This window comes from Theropithecus gelada, chromosome 4, assembly GCF_003255815.1.
Source record: "Theropithecus gelada isolate Dixy chromosome 4, Tgel_1.0, whole genome shotgun sequence".
Taxonomy (NCBI): domain Eukaryota; kingdom Metazoa; phylum Chordata; class Mammalia; order Primates; family Cercopithecidae; genus Theropithecus; species Theropithecus gelada.
The window spans coordinates 136,450,520-136,473,630 of record NC_037671.1 but is presented as its reverse complement, the minus strand read 5'-3'; the positions used below and the strand labels follow the sequence as shown (position 1 = coordinate 136,473,630).

Here is a 23,111-nt window from a genome sequence, read left to right as displayed (position 1 = left end):
CCATCTCTTTAATGAGATTGTAAACTGTGAGGGTGGAGATGGTGCCCAGCAGCTCCCAGCCCAGTACCTCACAACTCTGCACAGTAAAGATCAGCCCTTTTGTTCTCCTGTCCACCCCAGCAGAGGGACAAACAGAATATATTGAACCAGGTCTCATCGCATAATAAGAAAAGAGCACGAGTATGCTGAAGATCTCATAGAATGCATATCCCCAGGCTTCATTCAGATTCGGTGGGTATGAGCCAGGCAGGGCTGAACACTTGTCATCTTTTCTGTATCTGGGAACAACAGTGAGAAGGGAAGAGTCAGCAGGCAGCTCTGGAAGACAAGGAAGGAAGCAAACGTAGGGAGTCCCAACTAGAGTGTTGGGAGCAGGCAGAGAAGTGGTAGAAACCATCAATCAGCCAGAGTCAGAGGGTGCCGAAGCTTGCGAGGGGCTCGGGATCATAAATCCGCACAGAAAGACCTCTTAACTTGTAATTTAAAGGTTTCTAAGTACCTGTGCCTTTTGAATGTGCTGATGGATTTTATCTGATGAATTCAAACACTTTCATTTTCTTCAGAGCTTCCATCTTTGAGGTAACCAAAAATAGTAGGCTTTTCATGGAGTTGTATAAGGATTCCATCTGCTTTATATTGAAAAGTAGGGCTTTAATGGAAAATTAAAAATGAGCCAGATCTCCTTTCCCACAACAAAGCCCAGGGCACTTTTCCCAATCCATTCTTCTTTTAATCCCCAGAAAGTTACTGAATCTGTATTTCTGTGAAATCCTGCCCAATTTAAATTCTACTGAAAAGGCAAATAAACACCAACAAGTTCCTTCATTTCCACACAAATGTTGTGTCTATTTAGAAGCAGTAACAATTTCAAACGTTGCCACTCATGAAATTTGATTTTTGTTTTAATTTTATTTTTATGTTATTCTAGAGATTGTGTGATGTGTTGCCTGTACCTAGGCGCATACATGCGCTAAGGATATTTTAAGAAGCACTGATTTCTGTTAATGGTTTCTCTAGTTGCTATCTGAGTTTGAAGGGTATCACCTTTTATTGTCTAGTTTATTTTCTAACCTAGAAATACAAACATGGTTCTTCATTGTTTCCAAATGTAAAACTCAGAAGGAGTTACCGGTGAACTCTTAACATTCTGTCATTCTCTATCATTTGTCATTGTCTCCTACTTGAAATGTCCTTCTGTGGCTGTCCTTTGGTTATTCCTTTGTCTGATCCATATTCTCTGGATATGTTATATCCTTCAGGCTCTCTATGGTTTGCAGATAGCTTTGGCTTCACTCTCCTATTTCCTAGATTGAGTGAGGAGGTGTTGATCCATGTCACTGTGGATGTGCTGGCTAATGTAGATACTGGTTCTTGGGCCCTGTCCCTTTACTAAACAGCCCAGTGAATGGAGGCAGAATGAGCAGGTTCCTTAGCCTGGCCTTCAGTGCCTTCTGTACTATCTACGTTCTTCCTTAGTCATCCTGGCTCACCTCATTTAGCAGATGCTAATGCTTGGTAAGCCAGAAGCCCATCACCATCTCATTAATTGGCAATATGGCTCCGGCCTTTGTTTTCCTTTCCCAGAATCCCCTGTCCTCCCCTTCCCTTCAAATTCTGCTTACCTGTCTAGGCCCAGCTGGAATCCCGACTCTCGAAAGCTTCCCCCAATCTCTTTATTCTCTTGCATCTGTCAATTGCCTCCTAATAAGTGATACCTGACATTGTTAATTAAATTCAATATGAGAAATTCAGGGTTCAGAAGGTTTTTACAACTTGCCCAAGTTTGTACATCCAGTTACTAATTTAGCTTAGACTAGAATCCAGTCCTCCAAGACACACTTGGCCCCACATGTGCAAAAATGTTGGCTGCTCCCCTTTTTGACTGTCCACCTCAGGCATGTAGCACACTGTCATTCACAGTGTGGATACTCAGCAGTGTTCATTTGGACAGGCCCGGGGTAAGGCACTGGAACGTGCAGGGCTTTCTGGGCATCTGTGCTATGAGGCTGGCATCCTTTTGCACATTGAGCTTCTGTATTTTCTGGTGGCACAAGATTTACTCCCTACTGACCCACAGCACAGTTTGGGTTCATTAACTGTCCTAGACTGTTTTAGGAACCACCATTTCATTTTGAGAATGGTATGTGTTTGAAGATCTTTTGTTTGGAATCTTGAGCTTTTTGTTAAAAATTTAGGGTGATTGGGGAAATAGTTATTCCTTTGCCTTCTGCCATCAGGTTTTTCATCCACAAGATTTTCACTAAAAAAGAAAGGAAATGACATCCAAGAGCAGGGAGAAAATGCAGAATGCTTCAAAATCTACAGGAAATTGGAGGAATACAGTAATAAATGATGGGCGAGAGAAGAATAGCCAAATGGATTGCCAGTATTGTTGGGCCTGAAAGTATTATGTACCTACCCACTTCTGGACCTCACAAAGCAACGTTTAACTGAGTGCCTCTGCCATGTATAGCCCAGTTTTGGCTGTGGAAGTGCCTTCCTCTCCATGCACTGATTTTGTTCGCTTTGTAGTAGAGTCTCCTTAGCGTAGGAAGAGGGTTCTGTCCCAGACTTAAGGCCCTACAAAGTAATGATTTAAATCCACAGCTCTGCTATAGCCTTTGTTTGTATATCCTTCAAAAGAATGATTGAAAACAAGCTTTATAAAATGTTTTCCATGGTCATGGGGAGGGACCCCTGGAGTCATTTCTATAACAAAACTCAAAACAGCACAACAGGCAGTGTTGGTCTGCATTCATGAAGAGCCTTCTCAGCTGCCTGTGAGAGCTTGCTGTGATTCCTCGTTAATGGCTTCCCCTGCCTAGTCCTCTCCTGGATGCCAGGTTTAATGTATCTGGAATAGAGAGCAGTAAGAACACTTTCTGTGGATGTAGGCCAACTGCTGCAGCTGAAAGGGGGAGGGGAGGTACCTGGTGCTTTACTGTTGTTTGAAATGCTATTGTGATCTTCGAGAAGTGGTGGTGGATTTTTTTGCTTGCTTAACCATACACTGTCTGTCTATAATTTAAGTGCTTTTCCTGCCACCTCCCCACCACCACAACCACCACCTTAAATGTGGGAGATCACATGGCACTTTGACAAAATATACTTTCCCCTCTGCTGGCATATAATGTCACCACTTCATGTATTTATTCATTCTGCTCATGTCCACCCTCTTTTGTACACGTCAGCGTCAACATTGTCCATTTTCAGAAGCAAGTTTCTAGAAGGCTGAGAGTGAACCTTGTTTAATTTGCCTTGTGCTGTGTAACACTACACTGTGCATTTATTAAATGCTCATTGGTTTTGATTCTAAGCTTCCAGGTTGAGAGGTTTTACATGTGTTTTCAGTACTTCTAGAATGAGATGCTTCTTAAATAACCTTTCTTCGTGTAGGTGATGCATTGGGTCCTCTGCACTTATGGATCCTTGGAGTCATGGTTTAGAATCCAGATTTTGATTGCATGTTTTAGATTCCCCCTTATGTTCTGCCTCCTTGGGTGAAAATGCAATGGCCCTACCTTCTAATCTTGCCCGCCCATTAGGGCCAAGGCATAGATAATGTGCTACACCTCACCCTTCTTTTCATATAAGTGTGGTTAACCATGTAATTCCCATAGTCTTATAGTCATTATTCAACAGATTTTGATTTCAGATTGCCAAGTGTTAGAGGTTGTTCTCTTAGAGGCTGAGAATTACTCAGTGAAGACCAGTGAGGGTGAGGGGTGGCTGGGAAGATTCTGGAAGGACTGATAGAGTGAACAGAACCAGATGCCTCTGTGGGTGCCAGCAGCTCCTGGGAAAGGGACAGGTTCTGGTTAATTTATTCATAAGTATGATCCAAGAAGGATTGGCACTTAAAAAACTGCAACCCTAAACATTGTTTGATTGTACCCCAGTCCAACATGCCATGTGGGTAAGAGTCCCTGATCTGGGGCGCCGAAGGCAAGCCCTACTGCCTTCCCTGATCCTCACATCTCTAGCTCTGACAGAGGTTCTGTTTCCAGGGAATGAAACACCGTGGCCCACCTCCCCGGAACGGGGCTTCCTTCCACACAATTGAGATCCAGAACTGCTGCTGCGGGAAGATTCCTGCTCTGTGCTCCCCACCAAAACACCCATGGGGTTTTCAGTCTAGCCCATGGTTGAGCTAGGACATGCAGGAATGATCCACTAAAGAGGGAGGTGTTGGTGAGGCAGGAGCGAGAAGGAACGATGGATGGAAGGAGATGGGTGAAGAGTTGGTGGAAGTGAGATCCTAATTAAGTATAGAGTTAGACCTTCTATTGGTTTCCCGGGACTGCCATAACAAATTCCCACAAACTCAGCTTAACACAAGAGAACATTTTCTCTCATAGTCCTAGAGGTCCAAAATCAGAAACCAAGCTCTTGGCAGGGTTGGTTTCTTATGGAATCCCTGAAGGAGATTCTGTCCCAGGCTTCTCTGTGGCTGCCGGCAAACCTTGGCTTTCCTTGGCTTGTAGGCATGTCACTACAATCTCTGCCTCCGTCTTCACAGGGTATTCTCCTCTGCATGTCATTTCATGGCCTTTTCCTCTCTTACAAGGACACTTGTCACTGAATTTAGGGCCAGCCCTAATACGGGATATTCTTATCTTGGTATTCTTAATTTAATTACGTCTACAAAGACCCCTTTTTCCAAATAGGCCACATTCACGGGTTCCAGATGGGCATGGTGTTTTTTTGTTTGTTTTTCTTTTGTTTTTTTTGTTTTATTTTTTTGGTTGAGGAGTTGGCACCATTGAACCCACTATAACCCCTCAAAGTAAGAGAAAGTAGCCGTCACTCAGAGAGAAAGAGAACAGACAAGAATAATATTTACAAGATCGCATGCCTACTAAATGGCAGGCATGGTGCTATGTACTTTACTTGTGTGATTTTAACTATTACTGCAAGATAAATAAAGATACAGTGAAATTTGCATGTGAGAAGAAAGGAGTTCAAAGGAGTGGAATGTCCTGGAACTTTTCTGTGAAGCTGGAGGCTGAACTGTCATCTCATGTTGAGAGATTTGGAGACGGGAGAGTGGGCTTGGAGAATCTAGAAAAAATTCAGCCAGCCACTAAACTATAGGGTAGTGTGTAAATAGATGGATAAAAAATATTACGGTGTGAGGCCTCATTGGAATTTGCACATATGCTTATGGTTCCCTTTAGCCCAGTTTTGTGACTTTGCCTGGTAATACTTGTCACTTTGGAATGAAAAATCTGGCCTTGTGGTGACCTAGAGTTAGGCATTGGTTTGAATAATAGGATGCTCTAAGAGACTAAAGAAAACATCATTTGAATCAGCTGAAACTAGTATTCGGGCTGGATAGGGACATGAGCTTGGATTGGAGGTGCTAGATACGGAAGGGTCTGAGGCCTCGGACATGATGACTGGGCACAGCAGTTCAGAGAAGGAGTGACAAAGGTGAGGGGGCCTCTGGTGAGGAAACCCAGGGAAGTGGAGAGTTCCAAAATGATGCTGATGCAAGGCTGGCTTTGGACCTCCACTCAACGGTAGGACAGAGATTGAAGATATTGGGTAGGAAGAACTCAAGAAACGGAAAGCCATAGGCTCCCCTTGCCCTTGGTTCAAATATGAATGTATAATGGTATAGATGGTATCTTCTAGGAGAATGACCTGCCAATGTGTTGCACTTTTTTTTTTTTTTTCTTAATCCTAGGTAAGTGTTCCGGGACCTCTGAGACCTTGTGTTCTGGGACCTCTGAGACCTTGTGTTATGAGCAGCTAGTTTAGTGGGAATAATATTTTGAACTGGTATTCAATTTACTTTCCCTTCCTCCTAATTCTTGTTGCCCTGGGAGTCTCCCCCATTGAAGCTAAGGATTCCATCACTTCAAGGGGAGGACAGAACATGGTCAAGGACAAAGAAGACATTGTTCAGCTTTTGACTTCCAAAACAGGCCCTTAAAGCCTGTTTCAGAGAACAGAGTTAGCCCAAGCCTTCATTTAAGAGAGACAGGCTTTGTTAAAAGAAAAATGGTTTTGTGGATTCCAAGCAGCCAAATCTCAGAAGGCCTGGCATATATGGTACATTTAGTCACTGAGGAGGGACGCTATAGGATCACTTCCGTTAGCCCAAGGGGAAAATCGCTTCCTGGGTTGGCAGGAGGAGCTTGCAGAGATTCAGAGGATTCCAGGGTTAAGGAATGGATGGGTCACTGAGATCTAGCACCCAGTTGTCCTGGGCTTCTGCTTACGGGGTTATTGAGATGATAGAAGGCCCAGGTAGGTGGGCAACCCCCTGTCAGCAAAGAGCACTGGTGCCCTGCCTCCTCTCTGGAACTCTGGAAGGAAACCACCTTGTAGTTTGCCCTGCAGTGGGGCGTGTTTAGGTAGAAATGGGCCCTGAGGTGGTGTTCCTTCCTAGTTCCCCAAAACCTGTACATGGCGTGGGGAAATCCCGACAGTCCTGCTTATGCCCTTGGGTGGATGTAAAGGTACTGAGGGATCTAGGGTCAGAATAGAGAGGGCACAGAAGGGAAGTGTGCCAGTCTCCCTGCTGGAGGCTGGCTGAGATCGTGGCCACAGATACTGCTGAGCCCAGTGAGGTATTGACCAGCTACGTCAGCCAAACCAGGCCAGCACCCAATGACAAAGGAACAAGACATCCCACAGGGGCCAGAGGCCATCACTTAGACTGGACCCTCTCCCCATCGCTGTGATGGTCTGTAATCTCCCTGGGGAGAAGGTGGAGAAGGGAAGGAACAGAGCCCTGAGAGAAAGCTTGAAGTGAGTTTAATTTGACTAATTGCCCTGAAGCAACTACAGATTTAACTTTGAAGCCACTAGGTTACCTGTAACAAGTGAGACTGGGTTGTTTTTTTTTTTTTTTTTTTTTCTGCCATAAGTAGAAATGCAATGATCATAATCAAGTTGAATTCAATCATGCAGAAATAAAGTAACATCTTTCATATATTGTTAGGTAGTAAGTGTATATTTCAAACCTGCCACTCTGCATTTGGGCTATATTTTAACTGCTTAAACTTTTTTATTTGTGACAAATTTACCTATACTCTTATAGTATACCATTTTTCCTGTGATAAATCATGGCTTAGTATACCTGTCTTAGGTTCATTTGGGGCAAGAAGTGTGCGGTTCTGTCCTCAAGGGACAGAGTTTTCCACTTGATGTTTCAAGGTGGTATGGGGTTTCTGGCTTCCCATTATTTAGCTAGTGGCAGTTTTCCCCTGAGAAGGACCTCAGTTGCCTTGGGGCCTCAGGTCAGTGGAAAGTATTAGAATTTCAAGACTTTCTCTAATGAATTTACTGTGATGCTGGAGATTAGAGGAGAATTTTTACTGTGTGTCATCCTTCAGTTCCATATTTTAAAGGTAACAAGGTGAATAGTAGAAATGTCTCTAAATACAAGGGGAAATGCTCTTCATTTTTATTCAGTTCTCATGTGCTAAATAAAGTATCAGTTTATGAAGGGTTTCATTTCCAAGTGTAATTTGTAAGTAGTTACCAGAACACTCAAATGAGAGAGGGGGAGAAAAAACCAGTTAGCTCTTTTTAATCGCATTTCATCTCTCTTTGACATTCATATGAGGATGATGCTGCATTTAAGATGATGTATTTTAAAACCTGCTGTTTCTGAAATACCTAGTAATTTTGGAAGGGAAATCATCAGGCTTGCTTTAAAAGTGTGCCTTTATTAGGGGTGTTCTGGGGTGAGGTGGGGAGTTGCCTGTTTAGATACTGCGTATGTATTTTCTTACCAGAAAATTATTGTGACACTCTTAGCAAATTTTCTCAAAACATAAATATATCTCATATTTTTGCCTTGTCTGTCAGGGGGGAGCCAAGAGAGTTAGAGATGGAGAACCACATAATTTAAATTGAAAAGAGTCAGTAAATAATTACATTGATAGAATTTGAGAAGTATTGATTTATTAACTGACATCTAAAAAATATTTTAGACCTATAAAATAGTTCTCTTCAGAATCTTTTCAGAAATAAAATTTTTAAAACTTAAAAACATATGTCCATATAGATTAAATTTAAAAATCTTGTATTGATTATCTGAGTTTTATAAAACAATAACATAAGTAATTATTTTTCACTCCCATTAGTCAACTTTTTAGCTATGTCTCTAACACCTATGCCAGTGATACTTCATATAAAGAATGAATTGTTTTTAATTTTCTTAATAAAGTCACCCCCGCCGGGCGCGGTGGCTCATGCCTGTAATCCCAGCACTTTGGGAGGCCGAGACGGGCGGATCACGAGGTCAGCAGATGGAGACCATCCTGGCTAACACGGTGAAACCCCGTCTCTACTAAAAAATACAAAAAACTAGCCGGGCAAGGTGGCGGGCGCCTGTAGTCCCAGCTACTCGGGAGGCTGAGGCAGGAGAATGGCGTAAACCCGGGAGGCGGAGCTTGCAAACAGCTGAGATCCGGCCACTGCATTCCAGCCTGGGCGACAGAGCGAGACTCCGTCTCAAAAAAAGATAATAATAAAATAAAGTCACCTCCAATCTCTTCAAAGTTGTGTTTATAGTTAGTATTTGAAATTAATATCTTTGATTGGCTTCTATGTGTACATCACAATATTTCACATTGAGAAAATAGCTCTTAGATGCAAAGTCCTTGGTGAGTTCTGAATAAATTCTGCTAAATGGAAGCTCTTAGACAAGTTTTAAAAATATTGAACTGTATAACTATTTTCACCCAAATATTTTCACAGATCGTTTTCTCTCATTCCGAATTCTTCAACAAATATTTTTATAAGACAAAACTTACAAAAGTAAGTTGCTCGGTGGTCCTTTTAAATGTTTTGTCAAATTTAGGTGGCACAAAATTGCAGACCTTCTCAGTTTCACTCCATTCTGGTACAGAATATAAATGTATCCAATCGAAACTAGGCACTCCATCAAAAGACTGCCACAAGTCAAGATATTACAAAACATCAGAACATAATTTCAGAATTAAATCTTGAACACTAAGTTCTCATCATGCAATGTGTTCAGTTCCTCCTTTGCTTTTGTTGGAATAAATTTGAGCATCTTCTGTTTACAAGCCTTATTTTCAATAACTGCAATTGGCTACAGGCTTCAAAAGCTGAAGTGTTTTGGTGCTTCATTCACTGCTTTGATGAAAGACTTCCAACTAGTTTGGAACAGAATGCACCCAAACTTTTTAAAGGATTTGTCTGTCATACCATTATGGCACACCCAGGTTGACATAGAGAGTCATTTTTCAAGCATTAACAAACCCAGTTGATGATGACAGGGGGCAAAAGAGAAGGAATATACTGCTATGTTGAAGTGTTTTTGTATTTAGTATTGGCTTTGTCACAAAAACTTTGGGATATTTCTAATTGGGTATATATAACTATTAGTTAATTTCTACCTCTGCAGTTTTTACATTTGATAGGATATAGCCACTTGTTCAAATGCGGTTATGAATTATGCATGTGCCATAACACATTCTAAGTAACTTTCTGCACCATAGGTTTCTTGATTTAGTTAATAACATTTTTAGCGTCACAAATTTATATTTGTATTATTCCTGCAAAATCAAATCATTTTATCTTCCGTGTTGAACTTTTTACCGTTTACAGTAGCACTTACAATAATATGAGATGTTTTACCTGTGATAAAATAAATGTCCACAAGTTTTGTTTTGATCCCATGAGATAAATGAAAAAACTTATTATTTGAATTAATGGATTTTCTGTTTAAAACACCTGGTAATACTAACATAAAACTGGAGTAATTTAACTGTTGGTGAAGTTTTTTTCTTCTGCTAATGAAGCTAATACATTAAAGTCATTTCACTTTTCATATATGTGCAAAAAAACCTGAGCTCAAAAATAAGCAAAATCAATTTGGAACAACAGACATTTGATTCAAAAGAAATGTTCCTAGAGTGCTATGTTAGTAAACCTGCAGCTGCGAATGTTAAATCATCTTCCTTAACATAGTCTTGCATCATTATTAACATTTGAAGTAGTTGCTGTTGCCTTTTTAGCAGATTTGTGACTTGTGGTTTATGTAGTCAGTGATATCACTAAGGCTACCATGATGGATAGTAAATATCAACAAGCATTTTGTGTGAATTTATGTTCATAATCTGCTTTCTTGAAAAGCAAAAATTTGGTACTTAATTTTTTATTAAACTTGCATTTTCTTTTTCTTTTTAGCTCATCGCTGCCAAAAGGTATATTGCAAAATAAAAAATAGCGTAACCGTTCAATAAATGACAAAAACACTGAAATGAGGACATTCAGACAATTCTTTAAAAGGTCTGTAGCAGAACTGTTTCCTGTGAATATTTCATGTATGCCAAACCTATAACTTTCTGTGTTTTCCATTAACCCTTCTGACTGCTGTTTCGTGCATCTCAGGCTGCAACATGGGTCACAGTACAATGGTCAGCACATCTAGTGTCTGGTGGAGGCAGTGGCCTGGAATACTTTTCCCAGTACCAATCAAGACTGGAAGCAGTTAGCTGCCCTTAGCTGCTCATGTCCAAGTACTCTTTGTTTTATGGTGAGCATACTGTGTGTTGTCCTTGAAAGGGAGGTGTAGCTTACACCACGATTGGAAAGGGGCAGGAAAAGAGATGGATTGTCATTGGTCATCTTTCAGCTTTAATCACATGTTAACGTGAACATTCGCTTCACTGTATAGTTGTCTCACACACTGGTAGATAAGGTATGGGAGAAGCTGCAAGTGCAAAGTAGAGGTTACAAAACCTTTCCTGGTATATTTTAATAAAACCAATAATAACACTTGGTTTACAAAGTGAAACGTCTGAAAAAGTGCTTAACCTGACTGTCTGCTGGGACAGCAGGCATAAACCGGCACTTTTGCAGACAAAGGGAGGGACGCTGTCAACCTGAGTAGACAATCACATTTCTCCATCTGCTTTGCACCCTCCTTTGTCTGGACTCTGCCCCTCTCTAGTCTTAATCTTTCCAACCCCACTTCCCACAATGGCTGAATGAGCTTTTAAAAAATCTATATGACAAAGCAGGAGGATCACTTGAAGCCAGGAATTCATGACCAGCCTGGGCAACACAGCGAAACTCCGTCTCTACAAAAAATTTAAAAATTAGCCAGTCATGGTGAAGCACTTCTGTAGTCCTAGCTACCCAGGAGGCTGAGGTAGGAGGATCACTTCAGTCTAAGAGGTCGAGGCTGCAGTGAGCTATGATCTTACCACTGCTCTCCAGCCTGGGTAACACAGTGACACCCTGTCTCTAAAGTTACAAATTCATATATTTAAAAGAATCTCTATGAGATCATGTTGCTCCCCTGATGTCATCCTGTCACAGTTAGGATAAAATCCAGCTCTTTGCCACAGCCCAAGCAAGAGGCTGTTTGTGCTCTTGCCTGATTGTCCCCAACTAGATTTTAAGTTTCCAGGGAACATACACCTGGCTATGTGCCTTCTTTGTCAGAAGGGGACGTGAGAGTTGCGCAATATATTTTCTTGATGTGATGAATTTGGTTTACTTTGAATTGATGAAAGAAAAAAAGGAGTGTCTTGGTAATCCATGCCAGTAAGCAAATTCAAGTCTAAATCTCTGTGTTCCAAATATCATTTGTATCTCTGATAACAAAGTTGGACAGCAGAATGTATGACAGGACTGGATCCTCTCCATTAGTGGAAGTCTTACGATGCATAAAACCATTCTGATTCTGTGGTCTTCCAGCCCCTCTCCACCTCTTAGAAGTGTGAATTCTAGGGAATCTATTGTCTTCATCAACAGTAGATCAGAAACTTTAAGTACGTTTGGAAAGGTGCTGCTCCGGGTGATTTGGGGAAAACGGACGTGCAAAAGCTCATGCGACTCTCAGAGACCTATGATGATGGTGGTAGAGGAATACTCTGAAGTCACAATTGTGAGACCTTGTTGTGTTCTTGCACAACTGCTTCTGTTGCTTCTCTTTGTGAAACGTGCTACTGTTCAATTTTATCATGAATGCCTTTCCAAGGACAGTAAATGGTTTTACACACTATGACATCGTTTCCATGGCAACTAATGTATTTTAGCAAAGAGAGACTGTGATAGAAGTAGGCTAAAAAGGACAAATACAGAAATGGCACAGTGTAAAATGTAGGGCAGTGTGTGTTGTAGTAAGGACTTTTTTTTCCTGGCTTCTTGTTTAGGAAAACCTATATAACTAGATTTTGGATTTTTTTTTTAAACTCTTATTAATAAAATTTTTGCTGCACCCAACATAGTCTCGTGTTTTTCTGACACGGTTCCTTCAGTTGGTACTTGGGCTTTTTGTTTGCTTGCCTTAAAATGAGATAATTTCCATCATATGTAAACATTTGTAAGTTTATCCATCTTAAAGGATACACTCTTCTTAATCCCGATTCTCCTTTGGCCAACACCCCACTTCTCTGCCACCCTTTAGTTCAGTTCTTCTTGAGAGGGTTGTCAATACTACCTGTCTCCACACGGTGTTTGTTAAAAATCAGAGCCATTCCAATCTGGCTTTCATTCGGCCATTTGATCCAGTATCACCCGCTGGTCACACCCTCATCCTCTAAGTCTACTGCAGCTCTCTTCTTTTGTTTATTTAGAAGCTAACTGCATGAATATACATTTTGAGTAATTCCACACCACATCAAGCCCCATTTATGTCAACCATGATTAAGAAATATAAGGGAGCCGGGCGCGGTGGCTCAAGCCTGTAATCCCAGCACTTTGGGAGGCCGAGACGGGCGGATCACGAGGTCAGGAGATCGAGACCATCCTGGCTAACATGGTGAAACCCCGTCTCTACTAAAAATACAAAAAACTAGCCGGGCGTGGTGGCGGGCGCCTGTAGTCCCAGCTACTCGGAGGCTGAGGCAGGAGAATGGCGTGAACCTGGGAGGCGGAGCTTGCAGTGAGCCGAGATCGCGCCACTGCACTCCAGCCTGGGTGACACAGCGCGAGACTCCGTCTCAAAAAAAAAAAAAAAAAAAAAGAAATATAAGGGAATGTGTTACCCTGCTTTGTATATCTGAATACATTTGGATTATTTTGATGTATGATAATAAAACCCCCTTTGTGCTCTTAAATAAATCCCCAGTGGTGAGCAGATAGCAGTCAATTTCCTATTTAACAGAAGGAGAAACGGAGGCATGTACCTTTTTATTACTTCTAAAGAGAGCAAACCACTCTATGGGCTGGATCATACATACCCTCATTTGTGTTTTGTTGGGCCACATGGTGTGTTTTAAAAATGTAAACTAACACTTTTAAATAGGGCAGTATTATATATAAAAGCTGAGATTTCCAGTTTCTCCTTAAAAGAAAGGGAAGGTTTGACAAAACTGAACCTGCCTTGTCTAATGATAACAGCTTGCCCGAGCAGTGTTGCGGCTGTCTTCTTTGGAGGGAGCAGGACTCTTCAGCTCACCCAGCTTCATCTCACCTGCGTTACTCATTTATGTTGCTTACCTGGCCCCTGGGATTTTTAAATATATAACCCTTGCCTCACCGTCTCCCACCCAATCACAGAGCAGATAAATAGCAGTGCTAGGGATGAAACTTGGTTTCCAAGCCAACCTCTTCCTTCCTGCCTGTGGACCACAATTCTGTATTGTAGAGAGTAATTCATAGGTCAGGGATGAGGGGCATCATCAGGTGGTCACCATGATACTAATTGAAACAGACCATGCAGTTAGGGTTCTAGGTACACTGTTTTTATGGGGTCCCCTCCCCTCTTGGTTGCCTCTGTCAGAAGTTGTGTGCTCTCAATTGTGATGTGCAAGGCGGAGGTGCTGGGGTAGAATGTGAAAATTTATATGTGCATACAAAAACTGGCCCCAAATGAAAAGCTTCAGTATCATAACAGGGGTTTCATATTTTCCAAATCTTCAATGAGCATGTATTACCTTTTTAATGAGTTAAAATAAATGTTTACATAAGATAAACAAGAACAAAATAGTAATACAAAGTACACATAGCACTGGCTGAGACCTGTGCCATCCTCCCAATGTGGGGGACACCAAGGCCTTCCCCAGCCACCTCTGCTGTCCTCTACTAGACTAGAGTCTTTCCCCTAGATGCCCCTGGGGTAGTACCAATGTCTAGTACCAAGTTCGTCACTGCCCTGTGCCCCTCATTTTGAACATGCACATATCACTGTACCTTGATTGGGACTGTTAGGTAAGACAGGAAAAGAAGTTGCAGTTGCTGCCATCTCTAACCTTGGGACAAGGTTTGTGCATGGAGCAAGACACAGGAGAATGAGCTAGTTTGGAGCCAGAATGAATGGTTGGAGGAAAATACATTTTTCCTGGGGAAATGAGGCAATGAGGAATGCTCCACAACAGAGGGCCTTGTCTGAGCTGGGTCCTGTCTCAGGCGCCTAACCCAGCTGTTGTGCGCACAGGAGACTGTGGTGACCCTGAGCGTGGATGGTCCCACACACTGCGTGTCTGTCTGCAGCTGCATGGGCCTCAGGGAGCCCTGTGAGAGTGGGCCTGTTCCTGGGCTGCAGGCAGGGAGCCAGGGGCTGCCCCATTGCCAGAGAGCATTGAGGAGCTTCTGTGTGTGGTCTGTATATGTCTCAGCCTTCTTTGGAATTATGGCGGAGTCTGTCCCTGCCTGGTCATTTTTGTGCCTTGGATCCTAAGTTAAGAATAAGTGAAGGAGCACTTGTCCCTGTGGACACGCTTGATACGAAGTTGCTATCAAATGGCTATTTTATCCTCAGTCACCACTGACATCACTCCACGTACGGTTCTGAGGTTCTCACTTTAGTTGTGGTTGAATAGAGCTATGATCATTGGTGCAGAAAAAAGCCATTCAGATGTGAATCTGTGAAGATGTGTCTAGCAATGTACAGATGTTTTTTGGCAGGTCAATGAATATTTTAAATCTTTTGCAAGTAGTAAAAAGAGTTGAATTTGAAATAGAGAAGATACTATGGCAAGGGAAAATCATACCTCATCTTTCTCTCAATCTTCCATTTTTAAAATAATCAGACAAAATCCTAAACCATGATTTAAATCTTGGATTCATCATGGCCCTTAAATGTCCTTCATCCTGTATGAGACGTGATTATGACCCTAATGTATTGAATCTCTTTCAATAGCAAGAATTGCTGGGTAGTAGTCAACATAATAGCAGAATCTCCAGGTTGGATCCCCATCATTTATTTAAAACTAAAGACACAGGACTGAATTTAATGAGGAAGATCATCTTCTGGTTTTGAATACATTGTGTGTGGTGTGTGCTTACACTCTGGATTTACGTACTCCAGCACCACCCCAACACGCACACCTCCTGGTATTGCAGGGGGGAGTAGGGTGGGCCTGATTTAATTCCCTCTGTCACCTCCCCTCTTCACCCTTCCTCCAGCCATCACCAGAGATGGCACACGCCCCTGTATGTTGCAGGTACCATGCTTGGTGTAGTCCCAGTCACCAGCAAGCTGACAGTCTAGCAGGGAAACGGTGAACAGGCCCCGTGCAAAGTGCCATAGGAGCACAGAGAAGAAGAAATCTAGTCCTGCATGGGGGTTTGGGCAAAGGAAAACAAGAGTGAAAGGTGATTTTGATCTGGACCCTGCAGGCTGATGAGGAGCAAGTTGCTACCCAGCAGGGTTGGCGAGATTGGAATGACAAGGCATAGCCCAGCGCCAGGAATATATTGGGGCTGCCTTTCTTTTTCGGCCCCTTCCTGGGATTGAGGCAGGTTAAAAACACAGTGGTACAGTGCTACTGCTGGCTACCTTCTTAGCTACTGTACACTGTCTCTCACAGTCTGGTGTCTGCCTTCCTTCCCACCTTTCTCCCTCCAACGTGCCACCATCCTCCTAGCCACTCCTCTGTTCTGCAGCACTGTCAGGCCTCTGGCCATTCTCTGAGCATGCAGCCCGCTGTCCTTTGACTGTGTACTGGTTACTCCGCCTGAGTAACATTTGTGAGGCTCATAGGGAGATGTCTGTGAGCATTTGGAAACAGTGCAGGGGGGTGACGGGGAGCTGGAGGGATGACTTTATCAAGAGAGAGCTCAGGGTTTAGGATTGCTCAATTTTGTTTATTATCTGTGTGTTCCCCCAACGTTGGAGGATTGGTCTGATCTAGACAGTTGGAAGTAGTTCATTTTGGTCAAGGTCTTGTCCTTTGGTTTCCATTCCTACATTTGACCACACATTTGCAACATTAATGGATCAGCCTTTTCCACTGGGCTATCTGGGTCACTTCAGTTATGTTTCTCAAACAAAACATCAGCAGTGCTTCAGCAAGAAGAATAAAAGCATGGAAAATGCCCTAATGCCCAAAGCCCACAATTGAATGGATAGACAACTGTTTAAAATATCTGTATAACTACATATGCATATCAATATAGTATCTATACACACGTGCACACACACACGGGGGATGGGGGTAGGGTGGGAGAAGCCTATCTTCCCTTAGTCTTGGAAACCTAAAACTTGCATCTTCAAAAAATCAGATTTAGAATAAAGATAAATTAGGAAGATAATTGGTCAGTTTTAAAAAATGATTTTTAAGAAAATATGAGTCTTTGAAATAAAAAGTATCTCTATTTCACTTAAACATTTGTGAATAAACATTTCCTTATTCTCAACTTTTCAGAAAGACAGCCTTAAGAAAGATATACGTGGTTTGAAAAGCAAATGCCACTCTTTATTCTAGATAGCAATTCTATTTTGCGTCCATCCTTATCATCTTTGAAACAGTGGAGCTGCTGCCTAAAAATATTTCAGTATCTTGCTTGGAGTCCTCAGAGTTAAAGCTGTGGTGTCCTCCTTTTGGTTTATGGCTGCGGAATGATGGGTGTATGTATTGTTTTTGTTAGTTAACTCCATCTGTTTCATAAGCCTGAAAAAGAAATTGGATGATGCCGTATATACGTATGGATGGATAACACTCCTTATGCAGTAGTGAGTCAGCAGCTTCAAATGGGTTTTCCGTTTTCCTATTGGTACTAGTTGCTAAAGTGCTGTAGCGTGAAGGCTCATTCTTTCAGAATCTGTTGTGAGTTGGGCATCCTATGTTGTTGGAATTACACAGTATGTTTGAAAGAAGGGTATTCAAGTTTCTTCCCTACATTAGAAATGGTAATGATTTTCTAAGTGGTCTTTCTAAGGCTGATGAAAGAATCTTTCACCTTGTAAATAGAAATCTCCTTATTGTGACTTGTAAATCAGAGCTACAACTTTTCTGAGCCTCTGCGGAAGTGTTCAAGAGTGGCAGGCAGAGTTCCACTCTATATATGTTCCCTTTTGTGAAGAGTTCTCATCGTATTGATTTATTCTCTTCTGGTTATAGGGAAGCAAGTTAAAATTTCTGGACAAATAATTCTCATTTTATACAGCTCAGCAGTGTCTAGATCCTTACCGGGTTAGCCAAAAGAAAAGGCGTGTATTGCCTGGTGGTTTCTCTGTAGGACAGGACAGTGTGTCTCAGAAGCCAGGAAGAGGTGGGATGATATGGGTTGCTAAGGCGTGAGCTGCAGTGGCATGCTGATTCACACATTCTCTCTCACCTCCATGGTGGTTCTCTTGCTCGTCTCCAGTGAGATGTTCATGATTTGAATGCACATCTGCAGAGAACAATATATGAGTTTCAAATTCTCTTCCTCGTGGTCATTTTTTCTTTCCTTCATTCTGAGTCATCTTTGACTAAACAAAACAAAGATATTACTGTTAATTATACATCTTTACAAATAGTGCAAAAATTCTTGTGTGTGTGTGTGTGAGGGGGAGATGATTTTGATAGGAATAGTAATTTATGATGGGGGTGTTTTTAATCGTGGATCAGGAAGAAAGATACTAAGAGTCACATTGAAAAGCTTAAGAGTCTCTACTAAGATAGGAAACATTGTTTCTGCCTTTTTTTCATGTTTCTTAACTCAAAACTCTCTGCCCTAACATATTGTTGTAAACGTAATTCCATTCAACTATCTTTATTGTTCTCTTTAGACACTTTATTAAAACTGCAGCTTTATTCAAACAGCTAAAATCGCAGATAATAAATGAAGTACCATAATATTGGCCAGTTGTAGGCACAGCATGTGAACAAACTGGAAAGCTGCCGTCCTGCTCCTGGCACTTTAAAGATTAATGTGAAGCGTGCATGGGTGTCATCAGAACCAGCACTCAGTCTTGCCAGGGGCTTGGCACAAGGTTCTAAGGTAGTCCTGGGGCTGGAGTTCCATGGACAGGTTGATGCAGGCTGCTGGGTGGGCACACCTCCTGCAGAGGGGAACCCCAGCTGCTGGGAACCAGGGGCCATCTCCAAAAGGCTTTTTTGACAGTGGGGCCCACCCACAGTCAGGTAGGAAGGGGGAAGGTATGGGCTGGGTGCCGGGGGTGTTTTAATCCAAGAGGTAAATTGAGTAAGACCTTGGAAGACTCAGTTTTAATTGTGCCCCAACCATTGACGACTTGTAGAGACTCTGAAAAAGTGAAGTGTGTGTGTGTGTGTGTGTGTGTGTGTGTGTCTGTGTGTGTCTGTGTGTAGACACAAGTCCTCCATCCTTATCTTTCCTAGTTCTAGAAAGTTAAAATCTCATGCTGGCTTCGTTTGGTGGTACAAGGCCAGGTCTTTGCAGTTTCAGACAGGTGTTTGTGGCAACTGTGACTTAGCAACAATTGTGTGAATGATTAAAAAATTTGTGGGCAAATTGATTGTCTGCAACAAATGGAAATTCTATGGTGGTGCTTTGTGGGTGGTTTGGAGGCAGAGAGTACTTGGTTCTCTTTTGATGTCTCACTATTTTTTTTTCTTCTTCTGCAGTTTTCTTGAAGAAGCAGAATGCTGATCTAGACGTGGAAAAAGTAAGTTGGCAAGTTTTGCACTGAGAGCATGTGCCTTGTGAATTATAAGGGGCTTCCTGTTGGAACCCAGGATGAAGTCCACTTTTAATTTGGGATTGTAATTCTGAGTCCATAGGTTTCTAAGACAGAGGTCGAGTTGGAGATGGAACTGGTATGTGAAATAGAAAGAAAATCTTACCTCCCTTAGTGGACCCACTATTTTCTCCCTTCTCTTAGTTGTAACACTCAATTCTGGTAATTTATGGGAACATATGTTTTGACTATAAGTTATGGCTCCCACCCCAGAAATAGAATGGAACAGCTGTCCCATGGCTGAGGAGCCTTCGGGCTGGGGAGGAATGGGGAGCGCCTATGCTCAGGCTGGTCAAGAAGGTCGTCTTCAGTCCATTCATTGTTGTTTTTCCTCCTTTCTCAGATGGCTGCTGCTCACCTCTGCCTGAGCCTTATCTTTGAATTGCAGCCACTGTGTAGCAGGTCATTCTTTCATTAACGTAACATTTTTTTGGTTCCTACTGGGTGTTAGACATCATGCTGGACTCTGTTTAGACAAAAGTGAATGTGACTGACAAGTACTCAGGCAATTATGGTACAGTCTGAGAGCTGTGCAGAAGGGGCTTGGAATCTCTGACTGAGGGCTGAGCTATCCAGAAAAACTCCATGATGGAGGGGGTGTGAGAAGGAGCTGTGAATGCATTATTTCTCTGAACGTTTGCTGAGCCTTCTCTGTTTGTACTTCTCTCTGTCTCCCAGGCGCCTTGAGTTCCCCCACTGAAAGGCTGGACGTCGCAGTTCTTGCTAGCCTCCCAGGTGTCCTTTTCGGCCCCCACTACTCTGCCCAGCCACATTGCCTTGGGTACAACTTTTCAGCTGTTCTGGTTATGTTCTTCAATTCCCTGGCCGCTTGGGGGCTGCCCCTTCATCATCTGAGAATGACTTGGGGTTATTTCTCATCTTGATTTGAGTGCAAGAGAGGCTTTTCTTCCTGAACTAGAGCCATTCTGAATGCAGGGCGTTTGTCTCTAAGTTAGGGAAGTATACTATCTGAAACATTGTTCCAGAACAATTGTGAGTAACTCCTGACCTTTGACCCCACGCAGGCACCTAGCTTCTGCAGGATGGCCTGTGATCTACTGCTAGCCATGGGCTTTTCAGCTCTTACAAACCAGGGGAACTTGGGGAAATAACACAGCTCTAGTTAGGACAAGGCAGAAGGAGCCTTTTTAGAATCCGCATGCACTCAGGTTTTGACTATGGAAGCCAGGAATTGGCAAAGGCTGTCCCCTATGTATTGTATTACATAGGGAGGCCGGTATACTGTGACCCTTCTGGACTAGGCCAGGTCACAAGAGCCTATGGGTGCCAGGAGCCCCCTCTGGGCAGTATTGTGCCGGGGAGCCCAAAGAAATGCCTGGCGTTTGCCCCAGACTGCAGGACTTGCCCTGCCTTGTCCAACTCAGGCAGTGAATCCTGCAGCCACAGGAGGGGGAAGTCCATTCATCTGGGTTCCCAGTCCTGGCCCCATGCCGGGCGAACAGCAGGGCTCAGTTAGTGGGGGTGTGGGGGCGCTGAACGGAATGTGTTCAGTTTTGCTTCACTTCTGCTGTTAACTTGCTGTTAGACCTTAGGCAAATCATTTCTCCTCCCCAAGTCTCATTTATCTTGTCAGTAAAGCGGTCCCTTTCCCAGGACCAAGTAAAATTACTCGCTTTTAAATTGAAAAACACAAACTAAATACATTTTTTTTTTGTTGTTTTCTGACTTGGGTCTTGAATTAAAATGGAAAAAGGGCTGTTGGCCACCAGTCTAAAGAATGCCAGATAAGGTCAGTTATGGACTGGGACTGAAGGAGCAATGAGTGTCTAACAAAAGAGTGAACACGGGTGACTGATCCCGTGGTGTGGGTGTCTGTAAGTGCACAGGGAACCCAGAGTAAGAGAAGCTAAATGGGTAGAAATGCTGCTCTAACGGAGTGAGCCTGAGGTACCTCTGAAGGGCTCTGCCTGCACCCTCTCCTCAGTAGTTAATGACCTGAAAAACAATCATTGCCTTAGGGGAATTTTCTGTTTTAAAAGCTCTATTCCAGAAGTTCCACTTTCAGAACCTTTTTCTGTTGCTGGTAGAACACTGTTGAACACAGATCTATCACCTTTTCTTTTTGTCTGTGTTTACCTATCCAGAAGAATCTAATATAGGATGTGCGTCTATTGTATAAGGAAATGACAACTGTTGACCAACCCCAGTGGAGAAAAATTGCCGAAGTTACAGTGTTTGTTCTTCACATGGATTTTTAAGTTTCCTCTTTTAGTTGAACGTTTTTATAAAGACAGAAGTGGAAAAATAGCTTTATTTTGACATGTTAAAGCTCAAAGACAAGTTAACATAAATTCTGTATTAATTAATATCTATGGTTTATTGAACTTCTGCTCTGCAGGGTGCTTTATATCATCTGTGTTACATTTTTCCGTGACAGCAGTCCTGTGACGGAGCCATGAGTGACTCAAGGTGCAGTAGTTATAGTAAGGATTCTACTCAGGTCTGTCTGGGCCCAGAGCTTTCCCCTTCCCATACCCCACCGTACTTTGGAGTTTATATAACATTTGAGACAATATGTTTGTGTGCCTTATTTTTTAAAAAGTTTTGTAAGTTCTAAGAAAGCGGTGTTTGTTACTTTTTAGAGAGCTCTTCCTTGACACTCCCCTAAAGGCCCAGGCTGGATGGGGTTCCTCTATCGCCATGGCCACTTCAAAGCTATCATTGTGGTTGCGTAGTTATCTGTGCAGTGACTGTCTAACAGCAGTGTTCACTGTGGAACTGCAGGCTTTGTCAGCTCAGAATCCTTATCTGTGCCAAGCCTAGTGCCTGACCCATAGTAGGCCCTCTTTAAAAAGTTGAGCAGGCATGAATGAGTGGAAACCATGCTTGTTAATAGCATTATGTGGCGATAAGACCATCATTCCTTGACTTTCTCCCCAAAAGTATAAAGTTTCAAGCAGACAAATGAACAGATAATTCTTAAAATCGAACTAATCTGGGCAAGCAAAGAGAGTTTAAAGATAGAAGAGGGAGCAGCAGTAGTGCACAAGGGAAACATTAAAGCAAATATATATATATTTTTTCCACAGAATCTTTTAGAATTCTTGAGGGTTACAGTTCTGAGCTTGGTTTCCAGATATCATTGCTTTAAATGTATAAAGTGTATTTTTAAAAAGTGAAACCCATACTCATTTAGAAATTGAAAAATATGTAATCAAGTTGTATCAGAACAAAAACGTGCTTTTTGTGTAAAAAGCTGATTAAATGGAATCATCCTATTTAGTGATTTAAAAGGATTTGATTAAAATAATACCTACTTTAACTACTCTCAAAGGGCTGAGGAGAGAGGTTTAGTTTCCATGCATCCTGGATGGCCTTTGTCTGGTGTGATTAAAGGGTTTTCAGTGCCTGCCATGAGAGAGGCCCCTGCCATTGCTGCAGTTTCAGTGAGACCAAGAATTCCTATACTGTCATTCCAACTGTTTGCAGGGTTTAGACAGCTGCGTTCAGGCCACAGATACGGCCGCAAACACTACTGCCTATCTGACAGACACAGAGGCCTTCCAAAACAAAAATTGTCATTCAAAAAGAAAAATAAAAAGAAAAATTACCTCCTGCCTTAGAATTGTTTTCTTTTTCCTCTGAGTGAGTGAATTCTTTGAAATGTGTTGGTCTGTTAATGTAGAATGTACATGGAAGTTGCTCCATTTTTCAGTGTTTCTTTGGTTTTAATAAGTCCCAAGAGAAATGATAAAAAAAAATCCTAGATTCTTGGTGTGGGGATAATTGTCTTGTAGGGGGAAAATCTAGTTCTAAGTAATCGAGGGTTAGAAATCTGAGGCCGCATCAGGAATCCAGCTTTAAAGCCACGTCCACATGATTTCTGTGCAGCTGGTTAAGAGGTGGGAAAATTAATTCATACAAGTTTTTTCTTTTGTGGGAAGAATAAGATTTCTGGGGTCAGAGGCCAGCAGTGTTTATGTGGGGTATCCAAAGGCTTCGCAATGCTAGTTGCTGGGGTGACATGAGGATGTGTCTCCAGTGTGAATAGGGGGACATTGGCTTTGGGGTGTACCGCCCCGATGCGTGTGCTGGTTGCTTTAGGGAGGTGAGGGAGAGAGTGAAGAAGAGGAAGGGAAGAACAGCATAAGCTACAGCTCCCTGCTATCTGTGGGAGTCATTGCTTCCTGAGTGGGCATGGGGGGGTTGCAGGGGCAGGACTCAGGTGCGTCTGGTGCCTCTGAACCCATGGACACTGGACAGGGCAGCTCCCATGTGCAGA

At 42.5% G+C, this 23,111-nt stretch overlaps 1 protein-coding gene across 2 annotated transcripts in view; it reads left to right on the top strand.

Annotated features, from left to right (window-relative positions):
• The window catches only part of FYN (FYN proto-oncogene, Src family tyrosine kinase), a 210,251-nt gene that overhangs the window by 9,172 nt on the left and 177,968 nt on the right, over positions 1-23,111 (top strand). For both annotated transcript variants that reach the window (XM_025382436.1, XM_025382437.1), the window contains exon 2: positions 18,756-18,796. The gene's annotated coding sequence lies outside the window, so the exon portion shown is untranslated. The remainder of the gene's footprint in view (positions 1-18,755; positions 18,797-23,111) is intronic.